The following is a 23,201-nucleotide window of genomic DNA, read 5'->3' on the forward strand; positions in this document are numbered from 1 at the left end:
TAAGTCAGAGGGGTTCTGCTTAGGATTCTCTGTCTGTTGCTGAGAAGATGATGGAAAAGGTTTGCCATTGTTAAACCTATTTTTTCCACCATTATTATTGAAACCTTGTTGAGGTCTCTCTTGATTCTTCCATGAGAGATTTGGATGATTTCTCCATGAAGAATTATAGGTGTTTCCATAGGGTTCTCCTAGGTAATTCACCTCTTCCATTGAAGGGTTCTCAGGATCATAAGCTTCTTCCTCAGATGAAGCCTCCTTAGTACTGCTTGGTGCATTTTGCATTCCAGACAGACTTTGAGAAATCAAATTGACTTGTTGAGTCAATATTTTATTCTGAGCCAAAATGGCGTTCAGAGTGTCAATCTCAAGAACTCCTTTCTTCTGACTAGTCCCATTGTTCACAGGATTCCTTTCAGAAGTGTACATGAATTGGTTATTTGCAACCATTTCAATTAATTCTTGAGCCTCTGTAGGCGTCTTCTTCAGATGAAGAGATCCTCCAGCAGAGCTATCCAAGGACATCTTGGATAGTTCAGAGAGACCATCATAGAAAATACCTATGATGCTCCATTCAGAAAGCATGTCAGAAGGACATCTTCTGATCAATTGTTTGTATCTTTCCCAAGCTTCATAGAGGGATTCACCATCCTTCTGTCTGAAGGTTTGGACTTCCACTCTAAGCTTACTCCATCTTTGTGGTGGAAAGAACTTTGCCAAGAAGGCATTGACTAGCTTTTCCCAAGAGTCCATGCTTTCTTTAGGTTGAGAGTCCAACCATATTCTAGCTCTGTCTCTTACAGCAAAAGGGAATAGCATCAGTCTATAGACCTCAGGGTCAACCCCATTAGTCTTGACTGTGTCACAGATTTGCAAGAATTCAGCTAAGAACTGATGAGGATCTTCCATTGGAAGTCCATGGAACTTGCAATTCTGTTGCATTAGAGAAACTAATTGAGGCTTAAGCTCAAAGTTGTTTGCTCCAATGGCAGGGATAGAGATGCTTCTCCCATAGAAGTCGAGAGTAGGTGCAGTAAAGTCACCCAGCACCTTCCTTGCATTGTTGGCATTGTTGTTATTTTCGGCTGCCATGTCTTCTTCTTCTTTGAAGAATTCGGTCAGGTCCTCTAAAGAGAGTTGTGCTTTGGCTTCTCTTAGCTTTCTCTTCAAGGTCCTTTCGGGTTCAGGGTCAGCTTCAACAAGAATGCCTTTATCCTTGCTCCTGCTCATATGAAGGAGAAGAGAACAAGAAAGTGTGGAATCCTCTATGTCACAGTATAGAGATCCCTTAAGGTGTCAGAGGAAAAGAGAAATAGAAAGAAGAAGGAGAAGAAGAATTCGAACTTTACTTAGATAAGGTTCGAATTGTGCATTGAGAAGGAGTGGTACTCCATAAATAGAAGGATGTGAGAAGGAGGGAAGAAGATTTTCGAAAATTAATTAAAATATTTTGAAAACATTTTTGAAAAACATTAATTGACTTTCGAAAATCAAAGTGGAAAAGAAACCAAGTGATTTTTGAAAAAGATTTTTAAATTAGAAATCAAAAAGATTTGATTGAAAACTATTTTGAAAAAGATGTGGTTAAGAAGATATGATTGAAAAGTTATGGTTTTAAAAAGATTTGATTTGAAAACAATTTTAAAAGATATGATTTGAGAACAATTTTTTAAAAAGATTTGATTTGAAAAAAATTAATGACTTGCCTAACAAGAAAAGATATGATTCAAACATAAAACCTTCCTCAACAGAAAAGGCAAAAAATGTTCAATCAAATCATTAATTGTTAGTAAGTATCTTTGAAAAAGGAAAGAAATTAATTTTGAAAACATTTGATTGAAAAGATATGATTTGAAAAAGATTTGATTTTGAAAAACTTTGAAAACTTGAAAAAAAATGATTTTGAAAACAAAATCTTCCCCCTAGCACCATCCTGGCGTTAAACGCCCAGAATGGTATCCATTCTGGCGTTTAACGCCCAAAATGCACCCTTTTTGGGCGTTAAACGCCCAACCAGGTACCCTGGCTGGCGTTTAAACGCCAGTCTGCCTTCTTCACTGGGCATTTTCGGATGCCCAGCTTTTTCTGTATAATTCCTCTGCAGTATGTTCTGAATCTTCAATTCTCTGTATCATTGACTTGAAAAGACACAAATAAAAAATATTTTTGGATTTTTTAATAATCAAAATGCAACAAGAATCAAATAACAATGCATGCAAGACACCAAACTTAGCAGTTTGTGTACTACTGACACTATATGAGACACATAAACACTCGAGTCAAGAGAATTTAAAGATCAGAGTAAGAAATCATCAAGAATTACTTGAAGATCCTTAAGACACATGAATGAATGCATGCAATTGACACTAAACTTAAGATGAGACACTAGACTCAAGCAAGAAATATTTTTGGTTTTTATGATTTTCTAATTTTTTTTTTTGTGATTTTCGAAAATTAAGTGGAAAAAGATATCAAAATTCTTAATGAGAATTCCAGGAATCAGTGCAATGCTAGTCTAAGACTCCGGTCCAGGAATTAGACATGGCTTCACAGCCAGCCAAGCTTTCAAAGAAAGCTTCGGTCCAAAACACTAGACATGGCCAAAGGCCAGCCAAGCCTTAGCAGATCACTGCTCCAAAAGCAAGATCAACAAGCTCTTGTGATGATAAGTTGAAACCTCGGTCCAATGAAATTAGACATGGCTTTACAGCCAGCCAGATTTCAACAAATCATCATGAAACTCTAGAATTCACCTTCAAGAATTTCGAAAAAAAATAAATGCCTAATCTAAGCAACAAGATGAACCGTCAGTTGTCCATACACAAGAACAATCCCCGGCAACGGCGCCAAAAACTTGGTGCACGAAATTGTGATCAATACTTTTCAAAACATAAACAATCCCTAGTAATGGCTCCAAGGACTTGGTGCTCAATACCATGGCATAAACACAACTTCGCACAACTAACCAGCAAGTGCACTGGGTCGTCCAAGTAATAAACCTTACGCGAGTAAGGGTCGATCCCACGGAGATTGGTGGTATGAAGCAAGCTATGGTCATCTTGTAAATCTCAGTCAGGCAGACTCAAATGTATAATGGTGATGAACGAAAATACATAAAAGATAAGGATAGGGATACTTATGTATGTCATTGGTGTAGGAGCTTCAGACAAGTGTATGAAGATGCCTTCCCTTCCGTCTCTCTCTGCTTTCCTACTGTCTTCATCCAATCCTTCTTACTCCTTTCCATGGCAAGCTTGTATAGGGTTTCACCGTTGTCAATGGCTACCTCCCATCCTCGCAGTGAAAGCTAATGCACGCACTCTGTCACAGCACTGCCAATCACCGGTGTGGTTCCCTCCCCTACCGGAATAGAATCCAGTGATTCTTTTGCGTCTGTCACTAACGCCCAGCAGGTTACAGGTTTGAAGCACGTCACAGTCATTCAATCATTGAATCCTACTCAGAATACCACAGACAAGGTTAGACCTTCCGGATTCTCTTGAATGCCGCCATCAGTTCTTGCCTATACCACGAAGACTCTGATCTCACGGAATGGTTGGCTCGTTTGTCAGGCGAGCACTCGGTTGTCAGGCGATCAACCATGCATCATGTAATCAGAAATCCAAGAGATATTCACCAAGCCTCGAATGCTTGTAGAACAAGAATGGTTGTCAGTCACCTTGTTCATAGGTGAGAATGATGATGAGTGTCAATCATCACCTTCATCAAGTTGAAGAACAAGTGATATCTTGGTAAAAGAACAAGCGGAATTGAATAGAAGAACAATAGTAATTGCATTAATACTCGAGGTACAGCAGAGCTCCACACCTTAATCTATGGTGTGTAGAAACTCCACCGTTGAAAATACATAAGAACAAGGTCTAGGCATGGCCGAATGGCCAGCCTCCCAAAGTGAGTTCAATCATCAAAACATGATCAAAAGACTCTCTATCTGGCTCTTCTATTACAATAGTAAAAGGTCCTACTTATAGAAAACTAGTAGCCTAAGGTGTACAAAGAAGAGTAAATGACATAAAAATCCACTTCCGGGCCCACTTGGTGTGTGCTTGGGCTGAGCAATGAAGCATTTTCGTGTAGAGACTTGTCTTGGAGTTAAACGCCAGCTTTGGTGCCAGTTTGGGCGTTTAACTCCCATTTAGGTGCCAGTTCCGGCGTTTAACGCTGGACTTTCTGTAGGTGACTTTGAACGCCGGTTTGGGCCATCAAATCTTGGGCAAAGTATGGACTATCATATATTGCTGAAAAGCCCAGGATGTCTACCTTCCAACGCCGTTGAGAGCGCGCCAATTGGGCTTCTGTAGCTCCAGAAAATCCACTTCGAGTGCAGGGAGGTCAGAATCCAACAGCATCTGCAGTCCTTTTCAGTCTCTGGATCAGATTTTTGCTCAGGTCCCTCAATTTCAGCCAGAAAATACCTGAAATCACAGAAAAACACACAAACTCATAGTAAAGTCCAGAAAAGTGAATTTTAACTAAAAACTAATAAAAATATACTAAAAACTAACTAGATCATACTAAAAACATACTAAAAACAATGCCAAAAAGCATACAAATTATCCGCTCATCAATTGTGCCTACCCCTGATGATGATGAGGCTCCTCCCTTTGTATCGACAGCTAAGGCTTGTGCAGCCCCTCCTGCCGAGTCGTTTACAGCTCCTTTTGTCGAGGTGGTCCCTCCTGAGCCTGAACCTGAAGTAGAGATCCTGAATGGCCCGGATGGTGTTGTTGGAGCTGTACCGATCTCAGTGATCCCTCTGGCCCCTAAGGACGCAGCGACTAGGGCGAAGCTGGACTCTTTATGATTCTCTTTTTTCATGTTTCTTTTTATAGTCCGACTTGTGGACCTTCTGAATTCCTGACTTTGTAACTATTTAATGACTCTTCAGACTTTTTGTAGTTGTTGCTTAGCAACTTTTGGCTTTTTAAAAAAAAAACACTTTTAATGTTTTAGTTTTCTATTTCTGTCTATCTTAGTGGTGCACTGATTAACTTTGGCGAGGTGCTTTTGTTTTGAGGTTGTTCTTTCAACCCTTGTATGGCCTTGTGTTTTGGTGACGTGGTCCCTTCATGGGCTCTTATACCCTAGGATGGAGATGTTTAGGACTCCTTGGTTCGACACCTTTTTCGTGGTAGTGCTTGCTTTATGGACTTCTACCTTGGCCTTGTGGATCGCGCCTTATTTTAGTCGTGCTGACAACCTTCTATTTTGGCGACGTCGTCCTTTATGGCTTGCTGTCCGGGCTTTTTAGTCAGTTTCTAACAACTTTTTAGGTAGTATTCTCATGTTGAACCCTTTCTTTTTAGTTTGTTTGGATGACTTTTCAGCCCTGTTCCGAGGTCGCGCTCTCGCTTTTAAGGTAACGTCCCTTTTTAGGACTTGTACCTTTTAGCTAAGCATTTTGGCCTTAAGCTTTTTCAACTTTTTTGGCCTTTGTATGGTGTTATTCCCTTTGTAGTGATCCTTTCATTGGTCCGACTTCTCTATCGGGCCTTCTTAAGTTATTTCTAGTAATCCCATTTTAGTCCGACCTCGTTAGGCCGCTTTATATGGGTTACTTTTTATAACTTCTTACATTAACTTGGGCTTTATCGCTTCACCTTGCCGACCTTTCCTGGTCGGGCGATGAATTTTGCATTTATTTTGAGCGTAGATTAATGCATTTTGGTAGGAAACTTTTTAGGGAATCTTAAAATTTTATTCAAGTAGTAAAATGAAAAATATAAATAAGAGTATGTACATATGAGTGCTTACCCTACTAGTCGGGCAGTTTTTTAGGTCTTGGGTTGGTGCCTCATTGAAAAACCCTTTAGGGAAAAAGAGCGCGCCTTGGCATGAGACCTTTTTTCTAGCTGTAGTACTTTGTCAGGTTACAGGCATGCCATGACCTTAGGAATTGTAACGACCCAATTTCTGGTATGTCATGATCATACTAGAAACTGAGCGCTACCAAATTGTCTTCCTAATTATTATCTATTATTTATTATATGAGCCTGATTCATTGTTAAAAGCATAGTTATTTTGCGAGATACTTTTTTTTTGGAAAATGTTTGGATTAATAAACTGAATCATTCACAATCAATTCACAAATAATAATAGGTAAAACAGTTATAAACAACCACACTTAAATACATCTCAAGCAGTTGACAACATTCCGTTATCCAGCCTTTATTAGAGTATAGACTTTTAGTTAGAACACCCCTAGAGATAGCTAAATAATATATATATATATACAACATCCCAGGCCCTGACCTGTTCAAGAAGTCCCTAAGCTGGTGCCCAAGCTAGCCTAGACTCAATACTCACCTAGTCTCTCTAAACTACTAAAGCGAGGGAAAGTATGTTCTAAGTCTTCAAAACTCAAGTCAGGTGAAACGTCACCAAAAGATGGGACATCATCTACTACTCCTCTGCACGATCAGACATTGCCATATGACATTCCTCTGGTACTTCATCAAGTAGCCACATAACAAGAGTCTCGTACACAGGGTTTAGGTTAAGGTTCACATACAAACGGGGTGCAGATGTTGGCTGGTCTCACAGTATATACATATAAACAGGGAACGAGATTCACCCTAGACTCAGAAGACTACCTAGAGCGGAATCCTTTTTACGAACGGTCGTCAGTGAACTACGGGAAGGGAGAGAGAAGGGGTAAGAACTGGGGAGTTCTTAGTAGGGCTGGGGTTATTAGTTAAGTTCATTAATTATGTGTTTTCTCGCAGACGAATAGTAGAATACAGTGAAGTAGTAAACATAAGACACAAATAAATAGAGAAAATAGAGAAAACAGGAAGCAAAACACAAACAAAAGAATACAAGGAAATAAAACACAAATACAAAGAATAGAATACAAACAAAGAAAGCATACATTCATACAAAAAATATAGCAGAAGATATACACAACCAAGTATGATGCATGTCTAGCCCTAGTGCAGTTAATGAGCTCATTTGTCGGTTACATACCCGCTCCCTATGTTGCCAGCAACCTCTGTCTGGATAAGGCTTTCCTGTTGGCAATATCCACTGCAAGCAACCTTTGTCCTCTATGGCGGCACTTATTAGCCGATATACACCCAACACACTCACTGTAAGTAACCTCTGTCTTACAGGAGCACACTAATCTCGATACCTCTGTAAGCAACCTCTGTCTTATAACAAAGCATTATAGCAAGGTATCCCAGGAAAGCGTTCTCAGTGGTCGTACCACCATCTATCTAACTGCCTCTCTGTAGCAGATTCTTACATAATCATTCTCATTCTCATCATTCATTAACATTCTCATTATTCATCATCACTTTCATATTCTTATGCAGTACCTCTTTCTTTCTCTGTTCAATCATGCTATACAAACTCTACAGCTTTTACTTTTACAACATCTTAACTCAAACCATTTTTCTTTATCACATTACTCTTTTTTCTTTGTCTTTTTACTTTGCTTTGATTACTTTTTTCTCTGTATCCCTTTATTCTGCTCTGGTTACTCTATTCTCGGTGTTTCTTTACTCTGCTCTGATTTCTCTGCTTAACATATGTATTTAAAGCTTATGTAAATTTTGGTATGAATAGTTAGTCTGTTCCAAGTATAGGTTCACTAAGTCTATATTGAAACAGTTTAAATTTTCATATTGTACCTAACCCTAGTCGCAACTCAAGGACTAACTATGTTGCCCTAGTTCGTTCGCTAGTTGATGACGGGTCATCATATACCCATTTTTCAAGCTAATTTCACTTGTTTTACTAGTCTTTATGCACTTTCTTGCATCCTAGGTAAAAGATTTGGAATGAAAATGCATAGCTTCTTTAAATCAAGCAACCATCATTAAATTGATGCTAAATCATGAGGTTTAAGCAAGAATTAATTGATTTTTAATGAATTATAAACCTTATGAGTTTAGAGATACTTTGAGTGGTTGTTTTGGTTTCTTGTAGATGAAGAAAGAAAGAAAAGAGGAAAAGCGTGGCTTAAAGAAAGCGTGGCCCAAGGGAAGGAGAAGTGTGCCGCATGGAAGGGAGGAAGCAAACATTGCCCTCCACAAGGGCACACTGCCCTCCAGGAGGGCAACATAATGAAACAAGCTTGAGAAGCAACACTGCCCTGTCCTCCTCAAGGGCGGAGCACAATTTGATGCCAAGGATCAAGGAAAACAAAAACTCTGCCCTGCCCTCCTCAAGGGCAATATCGGGCTCATCAAAGGAATAAATTCAAGGAAGAAGCTCACCAATGCTTGCCACAAGGATCGAACACGGCACCATGAGGAAGCAAGGAACTAGGCCTTACTTTGGTGCCAAGAAAATCAAGGAAAAGAGGTAGCGTGCGCGTCACCCGAGTTTCGAACGCGGAGCTTCAACCTTGGCACATTGCCCTGCCCTCCACAAGGGCAGGGCAGCATTTTGGTGATGCACACATGCGCACAAGATTGGCGCACCAAGGAGCCTCGGCCAGCAAGCACACACGCATGAGCAGCAAAATCTGGCGCACCAAAAAACTCTGCCCTGCCCTCCACAAGGGCAGGGCAGTATCCTGCAAGCATCAACGCACCACGCACGCACGCACAAGGCCGCACGCATCATTTCCTGCCCTGCCCTCCACAAGGGCAGGGCAGCCTCGTGGGAGCTACTTTCTTCATGGGCTGAAATTGGATTAAAAATCCAATTAAATTCATTTCTTCACCAAATCAAAAGCCCATCCAAATTCTAAAATCCAAGAATAAAAAGTGTATAAATAGGAGTTAGTTTGATGTAATTAAAGACCTTTTGACACTTTTACTTTGGACCTTTACTTTGAGCTTTCTTTTCACTTGAGAATTGAGAGCTTCTTTTGATTTTGAATTCGGAGAGCTAGAACTGAGATTTCAGGGAATTGGGGAGGAGAATTGATCTCTCTTCTTCTTCGTTCTTGCTGGAGCATTTTTACTTTTCTTGTTTGAGTCTTGGGTGTGAAGAATTGAGGAATTTCTGTCTCAATCTCCATTCAAGATCTCTTGAATTCCTCTTCTACATAATTGAGTTCAATTACATTCTCTTTACTGCTTCTTCTTTAATTTCTTGTTAATTGCTTTGAGAATTTGGATCTGGGAAGGCAATTGAGATCTAGACTTTGCTATCTAGTCTCTGGAGTCCTGAGATCACATTTTCCTTTTTGGTTCTTCTGTGAACCCCTGCTGCAATTCAATTCCATTTCCTATTTGAATTCTAGTTACTTCTAATTCAACTTATGCTTTATTAATTATTGCAATTTAATTTCCCTTGCTTGAATTCTGAAATCCCAATCCTCAAATCCCTTTTCATTACTGCAATTTACATTTCTTGCACTTTAAGCATCAGTCATTTAATTTCTTGCTCTTTAAGATTCAGCTCTTTTACTTTCAGTTTTCTATAATTTCTGTAATTCTTCCCTTCCCCTTTACATTTTCTGTTATTTACTTACTGTTGGATACAAAATCACTCAACCAAAACTTGATTCGCTTGAATAAATCAACCACTAAACTAAAATTGCTCAATCCTTCAATCCCTGTGGGATCGACCTCACTCATGTGAGTTATTATTACTTGATGCGACCCGGTACACTTGCCGGTGAGTTTTGTGTTGGATCGTTTTCCACACATCAAGTTTTTGGCGCCGTTGCCGAGGATTGAAATAGATTGACAATGATTAAGTGAAGTGGAGATCTAGATCAAGCACTTTTTCTTTATTTTTAACCAACACGCTAACTGTTTGAATTTTTGCTTAAACTAACTAAAACTTCTTTCTAGCAATAGATTGAAGTTTCACTGGTTTTCTGGATCTGTGTGTTTCTTATTGTGTGTTTGTATGTCAGGTACAGGAATAGCTTCCCCTATTCTCTCTGAACTTGACCAAAGAACTCTTCGAAGAATAAGAAGAACTGAAAGAGGGAAGAACGTTATTGGAGAGGAAGAATCTGAGGAGGAATTCCAAGAAATGGAAGGAGATCCATCAAATCCCAATCAACCAGAAGGAGGGGCTAACAATAACCAACAGCAAAGAAGAGTACTGGCTTCCTACACATTTGCAAATGCTAGACATTGTGGGAGTAGCATTCTTACCCCTAATGTCAATGCAAACAACTTTGAACTAAAGCCACAGCTCATCACATTAGTCCAAAACAACTGCTCTTTTGGAGGAGGGCCATTAGAGGACCCAAATCAACATTTATCTACCTTTTTGAGGATTTGTGACACTGTCAAAACCAATGGTGTACCTCCTGACAGTTACAAGTTGCTGCTCTTTCCATTCTCTCTCAGGGACAAAGCCACTCAATGGCTAGAAACATTTCCAAAGGAAAGCATCAACACTTGGGATGATTTGGTGAGCAAGTTTCTTGCCAAATTTTATCCCCCTCAAAGGATCATAAGATTGAAGACTGAGGTGCAGACATTCACTCAAATGGAGGCTGAAAATTTATACGAAGCATGGGAAAGATACAAGGCTCTGTTAAGGAAATGTCCACTAGAAATGTTTACTGAGTGGGATAAGTTGCAAAACTTCTATGAAGGACTTACTCTGAAAGCTCAAGAAGCACTTGATCATTCAGCTGGAGGCTCATTACAACTCATGAAAACTACAGAGGAAGCTCAAAACCTCATTGATATGGTGGCTAACAACCAATATTTCTTTGCTCACCAAAGGCAACGCCAACCATCACAAAGGAGAGGAGTAATGGAATTGGAAGGAGTGGATTCAATCCTAGCTCAGAACAAGATGATGCAGCAGCAAATTCAACAACAGTTTGAGCAAATGGCCAAAAGAATTGATAGCCTTCAAGTTGCATCAGTGAGTGCCACAACCCAACCATCAACTACTTGGGGGCAAAATGAAGAAATTCAAGAGGAGCAACAGCAAGAGCAAGTCCAATACATGCACAACCAAAATCCCGGAACAAATAAAGTCTATGGTGATACCTACAATCCTTCTTGGAAGAACCATCCCAACCTCAGATGGGGAGACAACCACAATCAAACTTAGCAACCATGGCAAAGAAACTCAAATCAAAATAATTGGAAAAACACAAACCACAACAACCAGCCAAACACTAACCAAAACACATACAGAAAACCACAAAACACTTACCCCAACTCAAACCATTATCCACCCAATAACCAAACAACTAACCATAATACCTACCATCATCCAGCAACACCCCAAAACCAACCAATCTCACAAGAATCTCAAAGGATTACCAATCTAGAGCTGCTCATGGAGAAAATGATGAAGAACTAGGAATTGACAACAAAGAACCAAGAAGCTTCCATGAAGAACTTAGAAAGGCAGATTGGACAAATCTCCAAGTAGATTTCTATTGAGAGACCTTCAAGCTCACTACCAAGTGACACCATTCCTAACCCAAAAGAAGAATGCAAAGTTGTGCAATTAAGGAGTGGAAAGACATTGGTGGATGGCAACCAAGGAGCAATCAAGAAACATATGGAGAATGACAAAGAGCCAACAGAAAAAGATGGAGCTAACAACAAGGACATAGCAAGCAAGAATGTCCCAGAAAAGCCCACAGAAGAAAACAACCAACCACAGAATCTAAAGAAAGGAAAACAGATCATGGAAGAACCAAATCCAAAACAGCAGTAAGTGGAAAAGAGTCTGACACCTCCACTACCTTATCCACAGAGATTCCAAAAAGAAGCAAAGGATCAACATTTCCACAAATTCCTTGAGACTTTCAAGAAGCTGGAAATCAACATACCTTTGGCTGAGGCATTGGAGCAAATGCCTCTATATGCCAAATTCTTAAAGGAGCTCATCAACAAGAAAAGAAGTTGGAATGAGAAGGAGACTGTAATGCTTAGTGAAGAATGCAGTGCACTAATCAAAAAGGGGCTCCCTCCCAAGCTTGAAGATCCTGGAGGTTTCTTCCTACCTTGCACTATTGGAAGCCTATTCATCAACAAGGGGATGTGTGACTTAGGAGCAAGTATAAATCTAATTCCATCTTCCTTAGTAAAAAAGCTTGGCATAGAAGAGGTGAAACCAATACAGATGTCCTTGGAATTGGTGGACCAATCAGTAGTATATCCTAAAGGGTTGATTGAGAACCTTTTAGTTAAGGTTGACAAGTTCATCTATCCGGCAGATTTTGTGATCCTAGATTCAGCAGGGAATGAGAATGACTCCATAATACTTGGTCGACCATTTTTGGCCACTGCGAGAGCCATTGTAGACATAGAGCAGGGAGAGCTAACCCTCAGGATGCATGAAGAGAGCATCACCTTAAAAGTGTTTCCAGAATCACAAAGTAAGGAAGAAACAAGCAAGGACACAAGGTTTCACATATGGTTAACTTGTTGCATCAGAGGCAGTGGCAAGTAATTAAGTTTGGTGTTCTCACACAAAAATAAATCCAAAAGCCACACTCAATTTATGCATACTAACCATGCACTTAAGGGCTTGAGAAGCAAGCAACTTTGAGAATTATGCAGGACATGAGTCAACAAATTGAAGACATTGTGCATCTTAACTCAAAGAAAACACAACAGAAGGAAGAATCAAAGGTCTGCAACTTCAAAGGTTGTATCTAAACTTAATCCTTGCTGCTGTGAATTGTTTTGAACATGGGAACCATTATATGTCCTGCTAAAGTGTTTATCTAGTTACAAGTGAAGTTGTTTGATTAAGTATGCTAATCTGCATAATGCTTGTCATCCAGAACCTAGTTGACTTTTGTTTTGTTTCCCATATGCTTGAATAAAAGAGAATTGTTTGAATTGGAAAGTAAATATCCAATGTTGCATAAGTTAGGATGGAAGTTAATGGTGGTGTATGTGTTTGATTAAATGCATAACTCATAAAATAATTGCTGCATAATGTCATTTTCATTGAAGTGTGAGCTAGCTTGCTGTTATAAAGGTTCTTATTAGTAAAGAAAAAGCCCTTGAAAATAAAAATAAAACAGAAAGAAAAGGAAGAAGAAAAAGCCAATGTGGCAAGAAAAACAAAAGAATAAAGGCTGGACACCAATAGCTTAGACCCTAGGACACATGCCTGTGGTGTTCTTGTACTAGGATATGCCTGGATAAGTAAATTCTGAGGGGTATTTCAAAACCCGGTCACTTAGATCAACTGATTTGGGATGGCCAATTGAAAGTCCACAATAAAAGCAACCTAGATACAGAACATTTAGTTATCCAAAGAGATGCTGGGCATCAATGATCCTAGGAAGAAGTAGTGAACCATGTGTCTGTGGTGGAAGATGTTGATTAAAAATAAAGCCAAAGGCTACTACTACAACATTAGACACCAAGCCTTCAAAGAATAATATGCTTGATAAGCAACATGAGAAAAGAAAAGTTAGCAAGGGAGCAAAGAAAGAATAAACCTTATAACAGCAAGTTTAGTAAGCCTTTGAGGAAAAATGTATGTTATGTAACAGCAACAATAATTGAGTTATCATTGTCTGCATAAAAACTCCATAAGTCAAGTTCTGCTATATGCCTAATAAGGATATATTTCTTTTCTTGTTCACTTCATTTTCTCTTAGTTTTGATGCTTGCTTGGGGACAAGCAAGAATTAAGTTTGGTGTTGTGATGACGGGTCATCATATACCCATTTTTCAAGCTAATTTCACTTGTTTTACTAGTCTTTATGCACTTTCTTGCATCCTAAGTAAAAGATTTGGAATGAAAATGCATAGCTTCTTTAAATCAAGCAACCATCATTAAATTGATGCTAAATCATGAGGTTTAAGCAAGAATTAAGTGATTTTTAATGAATTATAAACCTTATGAGTTTAGAGATACTTTGAGTGGTTGTTTTGGTTTCTTGTAGATGAAGAAAGAAAGAAAAGAGGAAAAGCGTGGCTTAAAGAAAGCGTGGCCCAAGGGAAGGAGAAGTGTGCCGCATGGAAGGGAGGAAGCAAACATTGCCCTCCACAAGGGCACACTGCCCTCCAGGAGGGCAACATAATGAAACAAGCTTGAGAAGCAACACTGCCCTGCCCTCCTCAAGGGCGGAGCACAATTTGATGCCAAGGATCAAGGAAAACAAAAACTCTGCCCTGCCCTCCTCAAGGGCAATATCGGGCTCATCAAAGGAATAAATTCAAGGAAGAAGCTCACCAATGCTTGCCACAAGGATCGAACACGGCACCATGAGGAAGCAAGGAACTAGGCCTTACTTTGGTGCCAAGAAAATCAAGGAAAAGAGGTAGCGTGCGCGTCACCCGAGTTTCGAACGCGGAGCTTCAACCTTGGCACATTGCCCTGCCCTCCACAAGGGCAGGGCAGCATTTTGGTGATGCACACACGCGCACAAGATTGGCGCACCAAGGAGCCTCGGCCAGCAAGCACACACGCACGGGCAGCAAAATCTGGCGCACCAAAAGACTCTGCCATGCCCTCCACAAGGGCAGGGCAACATCCTGCAAGCATCAACGCACCACGCACGCACGCACAAGGCCGCACGCATCATTTCCTGCCCTGCCCTCCACAAGGGCAGGGCAGCCTCCTGGGAGCTACTTTCTTCATGGGCTGAAATTAGATTAAAAATCCAATTAAATTCATTTCTTCACCAAATCAAAAGCCCATCCAAATTCCAAAATCCAAGAATAGAAAGTGTATAAATAGGAGTTAGTTTGATGTAATTAAAGACCTTTTGACACTTTTACTTTGGACCTTTACTTTGAGCTTTCTTTTCACTTGAGAATTGAGAGCTTCTTTTGATTTTGAATTCGGAGAGCTAGAACTGAGATTTTAGGGAATTGGGGAGGAGAATTGATCTCTCTTCTTCCTCGTTCTTGCTGGAGCATTTTTACTTTTCTTGTTGGAGTCTTGGGTGTGAAGAATTGAGGAATTTCTGTCTCAATCTCCATTCAAGATCTCTTGAATTCCTCTTCTGCATAATTGAGTTCAATTACAATCTCTTTACTGCTTCTTCTTTAATTTCTTGTTAATTGCTTTGAGAATTTGGATCTGGGAAGGCAATTGAGATCTAGACTTTGCTATCTAGTCTTTGGAGTCCTGAGATCACATTTTCCTTTTTGGTTCTTCTGTGAACCCCTGCTGCAATTCAATTCCATTTCCTGTTTGAATTCTAGTTACTTCTAATTCAACTTCTGCTTTATTAATTGTTGCAATTTAATTTCCCTTGCTTGAATTCTGAAATCCCAATCCTCAAATCCCTTTTCATTACTGCAATTTACATTTCTTGCACTTTAAGCTTCAGTCATTTAATTTCTTGCTCCTTAAGATTCAGCTCTTTTACTTTCAATTTTCTTTAATTTCTGTAATTCTTCCCTTCCCCTTTACATTTTCTGTTATTTACTTACTATTGGATACAAAATCACTCAACCAAAACTTGATTCGCTTGACTAAATCAACCACTAAACTAAAATTGCTCAATCCTTCAATCCCTGTGGGATCGACCTCACTCATGTGAGTTATTATTACTTGATGCGACCCGGTACACTTACCGGTGAGTTTTGTGTTGGATCGTTTTCCACACATCACTAGTCTTTGTCTGTTTTTCTGTCATTAAAACTTTACAGACTTTTCTTTGGTTTTTATCTTTTCTTTAGCTTTTTATCTTTCTTTTATCTTTGCCTCTCTAATATGTTCTTACCACTCCCTAAGTGTTTTATGAAGGTAATTATGAGATTCTACGCTTAAAGTTGTCTTTCTAAAGCTTTTACAGAAAACTATCTTTTTCGCATTATTTTATTATTTTTTAATATTTTATTATTATTTATTATTTTATTACTAAATTTTCGAAAATTACCTAACTTTAACCTTTAACCTTTGAAATTTACTTTTTACCACCCGTAATTTTTAATATTTCTACTTTAACCACCCTAACTTTCAGAAATTACCAAATAACCCCTCAAACACAAATTACAACCTTGCCCTTTTTAAGATCTAAAAGTTGTTCTTCGTAAATTCTTCATATTCTTTCTCTGTTTTACCCGTTTTTCAATTTTTTCAGCAACCGATTTTTACCAAAATTCATAATAAATTCCCAGCCACTAAAACCCCATCTTTTCCACATTATTTTAACACAAATTGAACCCCAATTTAAGGCCTAGGGTTTCATTTTTCAGCTGCACTCAAGAACAGAAATTCATAGCTTGAATTTCATCAAATTTCATCAAATTTTCATCAAATTTTCAACAAGAATCACTCATATAAATCATCAATTTCAAGCACAGCCAAATCATATCATAATTACACAAATAAAACACAATCAATAAAAATTAATTTTGTCAAACCCTACCTGGTTTTGCTGCTCTAAATTCCGTTATACTTTCAGGTGGTCCTTAAGCACTTTTTCCTCCTAAATCACATAAAGAACAACTTTAAATCCACAAACTCTCAACTGACCAAATCTCCCTCAGCACGTTAGGAAGAGATATCACACCTTAGAATTTCTGAAAATTAACTTTTCTTGGCCCTCAAGTCAAGTTAAGCATGATTCCTAAGAAAGAACATCAAGAAAACACATGTTTAAGCATGTTTCCTTGAAACCAAAGCAAAAGGGAGATGGTGCAGCCAAATCACCTTGATTCCAGCCATGATAAGTCATATAATTATGTAGTGAAAGAAGAGAGGATCATTTTGGTCGGATTGGAATTTTAATTTGAGTTTTAGTTCAGCAAAAATCAAGCTTTGAAGATTTAAGTGTCATGAAAGTTTCTCTCTTTTCTCTCTTGTAATTTTCGGCCAAAATGAAGAAATGAGACAGCCTTGGAGTGTCGTGGTGGTGTAAGGTAAGTTGTGATTGGTTGGCTTGGAGGTAGATTAAAATAATTTTAAAATATCTCTGGTGTACAACTACTAAAACTAGGTGTATCGGAACACTTGTAAAAATATCTATAAAATTTTTTTTCTGAGCTACTAGCATAAATGACACTAGTAACATATTTATTATGAGAATAGAACATGTATAATGAGGCCTTAGCAATGCTAAAGTCATCAGAGAGTGCTGGTACTAAGTTGCACCAGTAAACTATAAACCCGGTTAAACCAATTTTCTATTTTTAACTAAAACTGACAAGGTAACCTTATAATATCATTCAAGAAGCTTTTAATACTAATATAATGATAATATTATCCTATTATCTCTCTTCTCTCATGAATTGAGTCCGGTTCGTCAAGATAAGACTATTTACGAAAAACAGAATCAAAATTCCTAACCGATATGGTTCAAAAACAGGGTTCTTCGTGATTGCGTTATCGAGCTTGCCTCAGAAAAGCTTCTAGCTTAAAGATGACATAATGACAATGAGGATTGAGATACTTGATGATATAGCAAAAGTTCTCCACTTACTGATATTCCGGAAAAATCCGTATTTTCAAAAAAGATCTCACATACTCGAAAATCGGGGTTGTTACAAGAGTTCCCGCCCTTGGAGGTCGGTCACCCTATAGTAAACTTTTCCTAGTACTTCTGTGACTCAGTATGGCCCTTTTTGTTAGCTACTAGCTTCCCTTCTCCTGACCAACCTGCTTCGATATCATTTCGGATTAGGATGAGGTCGTCGGTAGCGAAGCTTCGCTGGATTACTTTTCGGTTGTACCTTGAAGCCATTCGACATTTTAGTACTTCCTCTCTAATCCAAACTCTTTCTCGGACCTCTGGAAGTAGGTCGAGCTCTTCCCTTTGTGCTTGGGAGTTGGTATCTTCATTGTAGAGGATCACCCTAGAGGATCTTTCTTCTACCTCTACAGGAATCATTGCCTCCATTTTGTAAGCAAGTTGGAAGGGTGATTCCCCGGTGGTAGAGTGTGCATTCTTCGGTATGCCCATAGGACTTGCGGGAGCTCTCAGCCCAGGCTCCTTTTGCGTTCTGTAGTCTCCATTTTAACCCGGCCAATATGACCTTGTTGGCGGCTTCCACCTGTCTGTTGGCTTGTGGGTGTTCCACGGAGGTGAACTGGTGCTTGATTTTTAGATCAGCTACCATGTTCCTAAAGCCTGTGTCAGTGAACTGAGTGCCATTGTCCGTGGTGATGGAGCATGGGACCCTAAACCTTGTGACAATATTTCTGTATAGGAACTTCCGACTTCTTTGGGCGGTGGTGGCGGCCAATGGCTCTTTCTCGATCCACTTTGTGAAGTAGTCTATTCCTACAATGAGGAACTTGACTTGCCCTGATCCCTGGGAGAATGGTTCGAGGAGGTCGAGCCCCCACTTTGCGAACGGCCAAGGTGAAGTAACGCAGATGAACTCTTCAAGTGGGGCAATATTAAAGATGTCGTGCTTCTGGCATGGGGGGCATGTTTTGACGAACTCTGTTGCTTCCTTTTGTAAGGTCGGCCAGTAAAAGCCAGCTCGGAGTACCTTTTTGGAAAGAGCTCGCACCCCGAGGTGATTGCTGCACATGCCACCATGGACTTCTTCTAGGACTTCCTTTATAGCGGAGGTCGGGACGTATTTTAGGAGGGGTGCTGAGATCCCTCTCTTGTATAGGATGTCGTGCACTATGGTGTAACATTGTGTTTCTCGTACGAGCCTTTATGCCTCCTTTTTATCTGTGGGAAGTGTTTTGGACTTGAGGTAGTTGATTATGGGAGTCATCCACCCTTGGTCCTGGTCTGATATGTTTAGGACTTTCTCTTTTTCTGAGGTTGATGGGTTTTGTAGTGTTTCTTGAATGAGGCTTTTATTGTTGCCCCTGGTTTGGTGCTGGCTAGTTTTGAAAGTGCATCAGCTCGGGTGTTTTGTTCCCGGGGTATATGTCGAATCTCATATCCCATGAATTTTTTGAGCTATTGTCTAGTCTTGTCTAGGTATTTTTTCTTGATGGGATCCTTTGCCTGGTAACTTCCTTCTATTTGCGAGGTGACTACTTGGGAATTGCTAGTAGGGCTTTTGGGCTCTGACTTCCCTAGCCAGCTTCAAACCAGCTAGTAGGGCTTCGTACTCGGCTTGATTATTTGAGGCAGGAAACTCGAACCTTAAGGAGAGTTCGAGTTGGGTTCCATGATCACTTTCTAGGATAACACCCACTCCATTTCCGACTTTGTTTGATGAGCCGTCAACATATAGGTTCCAGTTAATGGGGGTTCCTGGGGTGTCGGTGTACTATGCGACAAAGTCAGCCAAGTACTGAGACTTGATGGCTATCCGAGCTTCGTACTTTAGGTCGAATTCAGACAACTCGACCGCCCATTATAGGATTCTTCCAGCTAAGTCAGTTTTCTGCAGGATGCCTTTTATGGGTTGTTTGGTTGGTATTCTGATGGTGTGGGCCTGAAAGTATGGTCGATGTCGTCGGGAAGTGAGTATAAATGCGTAGGTGAACTTCTCTATCCTTTGGTAGTTTAGTTCAGCCCCTTGTAGAGCCTTACTGATAAAGTAGATGGGTTGCTGTCCGTTCTCGTCTTCTCTGACTAGGCCGAGGCTATTGCCCGACTTCCCACAGCGAGGTATAGGATCAGTTCTTCTCTTTGTCGAGGTCGGGTTAGAATAGGTATTTGCCCCAGGAATGTTTTGAAGTCTCGGAAGGCTTGTTCACATTCTGGGGTCCATTCGAACTGCTTTCCTTTCCTCAGAGTTGCATAGAAAGGGAGAGATCTTATGGCCGATCTGGCTAGAAATCTGGATAGGGCCGCTAGCCTTCCGTTTAGCTACTGTATCTCCTAAATGCAGGTCGGGCTTTTCATGTTGAGTATAGCTTGGCATTTGTCTGGGTTTGCCTTAATCCCTCTTTAGGTGAGCATGAACCCTAGGAATTTGCTGGCTTCCACTGCGAAAGTGCACTTTATGGGATTTAGTCTCATCTCGTGCTTTCTTAGGGTGCTGAATACTTCAACGAGGTCGGGTAATACCTTTTCTTCCCTTTGTGTTTTCACCAGCATGTCATCTACGTAGACTTCCATCAGTTTCCCAACATGGTCGGCGAATACTTTGTTCATCAACCTTTGATATGTGGCCCTCGCGTTCTTGAGTCCAAACGGCATGACTACGTAGTAGTAGTTTGCTTTCAGGGTTAGGAACGAGGTTTTTTCCTGGTCAGGTTGATGCATCGGGATCTGGTTGTATCCCGAGTAGGCATCCATAAAGGAGAGTTACTTGTATCCCGATGAGGCATCGACTAGAGTATCGATATTTGGGAGGGGTAGGGATGTTTTGGGCAGGCTTTATTGAGGTCGGTGTAGTCGACGCACATTCGCCACTTTCCATTTAGCTTTTTGACCAATACAACGTTGGCCAGCTGACGATGGAAGAATTTATGTTGATCTAGAATCAGTCAAAACAAGAATTAATTTGTTGGTAGCATAGTCTAAAGCAACAATGAACTCTCTTACTCAAATGTTAAAATTAAAAACAATTTATAAACCGAGATCAAGAGTAATTCAACCTCGGGTCGTCTTCCCTTGGGATGCAATCGAAGTGTCATGCTCTTGGTTGTGAAGACAAAAGGGGTTTTCAAATCAAGCAAAGAACGAAAGATTAAAAGAACTAAGAAATAAATGAACTAAGGAATGGTAAAAATTGATATTAGTGCAAGTAAAAAGGAAATAATATCAAAATTAGTGAAAATTCTATAAATGCATAAAAGAGAATATTGACTCAAGAATGAGGATCTAAGGAATCCTATCATCGCCATAACCACAACTATGATAATTATGATGAGTCAATCTCACCTAGTTGATGCGTGAGCATCTTGTCTATCTTTTTCTAGTGAATTTGCATCTAATTTGTTGAATTTAATTAAGAATTAATTATATTTTAGCCACTATGGATGCTATTTTGAGTTTTGTGTAATTTTATTTATTTTAGGTAGCATTCAGAGGGATTTGATGAAGTTTCTGCAGAGAAAAAGAAGAAACCAAAGAGATGACCAGCGAAGACCGACGCGGACGCATGGCTCACGCGACCGCACAGAATGGAGAAATTGCAATGACGCGATCGCGTGCCTGACGTGAACGCGTGGACTAGAATCTGCACAAATGACGCGAGCGCGTGGACGACGCAGACGCATTACATGCGCGATCGGCAATAATCAGAAAATGCTGGTTATGATTTCTGGGCTATTTTTGACCCAGTTTTCAGCCCAAAAAACACAGATTAGAAGCTGCAGAATGGACAAATCAAGTGGTTCCCACCCATCAAACTGAAGATTTGTTAATTAATTCAAATTTAAATTCAAATCTTATCTTTTAGGAAAAGATATTAGTTTTAGTTTTAGATATTAGATTTTAAATTAATTAGGATTAGTTATAAAAACGGAGACTTCTCTTCTATAGGGAGACATTTAGATCAGAAACAGTTTACCTAAATCCTAGTTTTCTACTCTGAACCATGAGCAACTAATCCTCCATTGTTAACGTTAGGAGCTCTGTCTGTTTGTATGGATTTATTCGCTTGATCTTTCTAATTTAATCCATGTTTAGATTTATATTTCAATAATTGTTTTCGCTCTTTATTTTATGAATATGGGTGGAACGGAAGTATGACCCATGTTCTAATTGAGTTCTTGTAAAACCTGGAAAAGCTCTTTACTTGAACAACAGCTTGAAAATATATTATACTGAATTTTTAATTATTTGTATTTAACGGGATATGTGACATATAATCCCCTTATTTGTGGATAATTAGGATTCTTTTGGCATATAAACTAGAAATTGATCATCACCCTCTAATTGGAATTAATTGACCAAGGAATTGGCAATTAATGAATTTTAGAGGAGACTAGGAAGGTCTAAGGAATTAGGGTCTAGTCATATATAGTTTGCCATGAAATTAAATCTTGCAAGATTAAAATAGTTAGTAAGAAAATAAATCCGGAAAAATAGATAACTCTGAAACCTTAACTATTTTCTCAAATATTTTATTCCCAACTTATTTATCTGCCTGTCTTTGATATTCTGAATTTACACTTAAACTTTTTGAACATCTTAAAACTAATTTCTGCTTGCCTAACTAAGCTTATCACTCAATAACTGTTGCTTAATCCATCAATCCTCGTGGGATCGACCCTTACTCACGTAAGGTATTACTTGGTACGACCCAGTGCACTTGCCGGTTAGTAAGTGTGGGTTATAAATACCGCACCAAGTTTTTGGCACCGTTACCGGGGATTGACTGTGATTAACAACTGTTAGTTGTTTGATTGTTTAGATTAGGCGTTTTAATTTTAATTTTAATTAAAAATTGTTTTACTATTTTTCAAAAAAAAATTTCAAAATATTTTTTTTAATAAATAAATAAGACCAATATTTTTCTTAATTTCTGAAATTAAGTTTGGCGTTGACTATTTATTATTCTTCTATTTATTTTATTCAATATTTTTATCTCTTTACACAGAGTTACCTCGCTGGGAATTCTCTGCACTCTGACGTAGAGATTCCCATTCTTTCTTGTTTTCTGTTGTTTATACGCAGGAACAGAGACAAAGAACATCTCTTAGACTTTGATCCTGAACCTGAAAGGACTTTCAGGCGGCGTTTACAACAAGCAAGACTATACAAGGCTGCAGAATCCACTATGGATCCGACTAATAATGATAATACCAATGCGGCAAACCCGAATGGGAATGAACAAAGGAGAGTACTTGGATCTTTCTCTGCTCCTACTGCAGATCTGTATGGAAAGAGCATTGTGGTGCCTCCTATTACTGCGAACAACTTTGAGTTGAAGCCTCAACTGGTCACCCTGGTGCAACAAAACTGCCAGTATCATGGTCTTCCCCACGAAGACCCAAATCAATTCATTTCAAGTTTTCTGTAGATTTGTGATACTGTGAAGACAAACGGAGTGAACCCAAATGTGTACAAACTAATGCTCTTCCCGTTTGCTCTGAGGGAAGGAGCAAAACTATGGCTAGATTCTCAACCCAAGGACAGTTTGGATACTTGGAACAAGGTGGTTACTGAGTTTCTCACAAAATTTTTCCCACCAAAGAAGCTGACTAAGCTTAGGATTGAGGTTCAGACCTTCAGACAGAAGGATGGTGAGACTCTGTATGAAGCTTGGGAGAGATACAAGCTACTGACTAGGTAATGCCCTCTAGACATGTTCTCCAAATGGACACAAATAGACATATTTTATGAAGGCTTGGGTGAAATGTCCAAAATGTGCTTAGATAATTCTGCAGAAGGTTCATTGCACAAGAAAAAGACACCGGAGGAGACTATTGAGCTTATTGAATTGGTTGCTAGCAACCAATATTTATACTCCTCTAACGGAAATCCTGTGAACTTTGAGGCTCCT

General features: G+C 39.4%; 1 non-coding gene across 1 annotated transcript; it reads left to right on the forward strand.

Moving 5' to 3' along the window:
* Nucleotides 1-576: 576 nt before the first annotated feature.
* LOC130959521 (small nucleolar RNA R71) lies at nucleotides 577-684 on the forward strand. The gene has a single exon (XR_009078596.1). It is a non-coding gene; the product is annotated as a small nucleolar RNA R71 (small nucleolar RNA).
* Nucleotides 685-23,201: the final 22,517 nt, after the last annotated feature.

The sequence above is a fragment of the Arachis stenosperma genome, chromosome 10 (genome assembly GCF_014773155.1).
Source record: "Arachis stenosperma cultivar V10309 chromosome 10, arast.V10309.gnm1.PFL2, whole genome shotgun sequence".
NCBI lineage: Eukaryota > Viridiplantae > Streptophyta > Magnoliopsida > Fabales > Fabaceae > Arachis > Arachis stenosperma.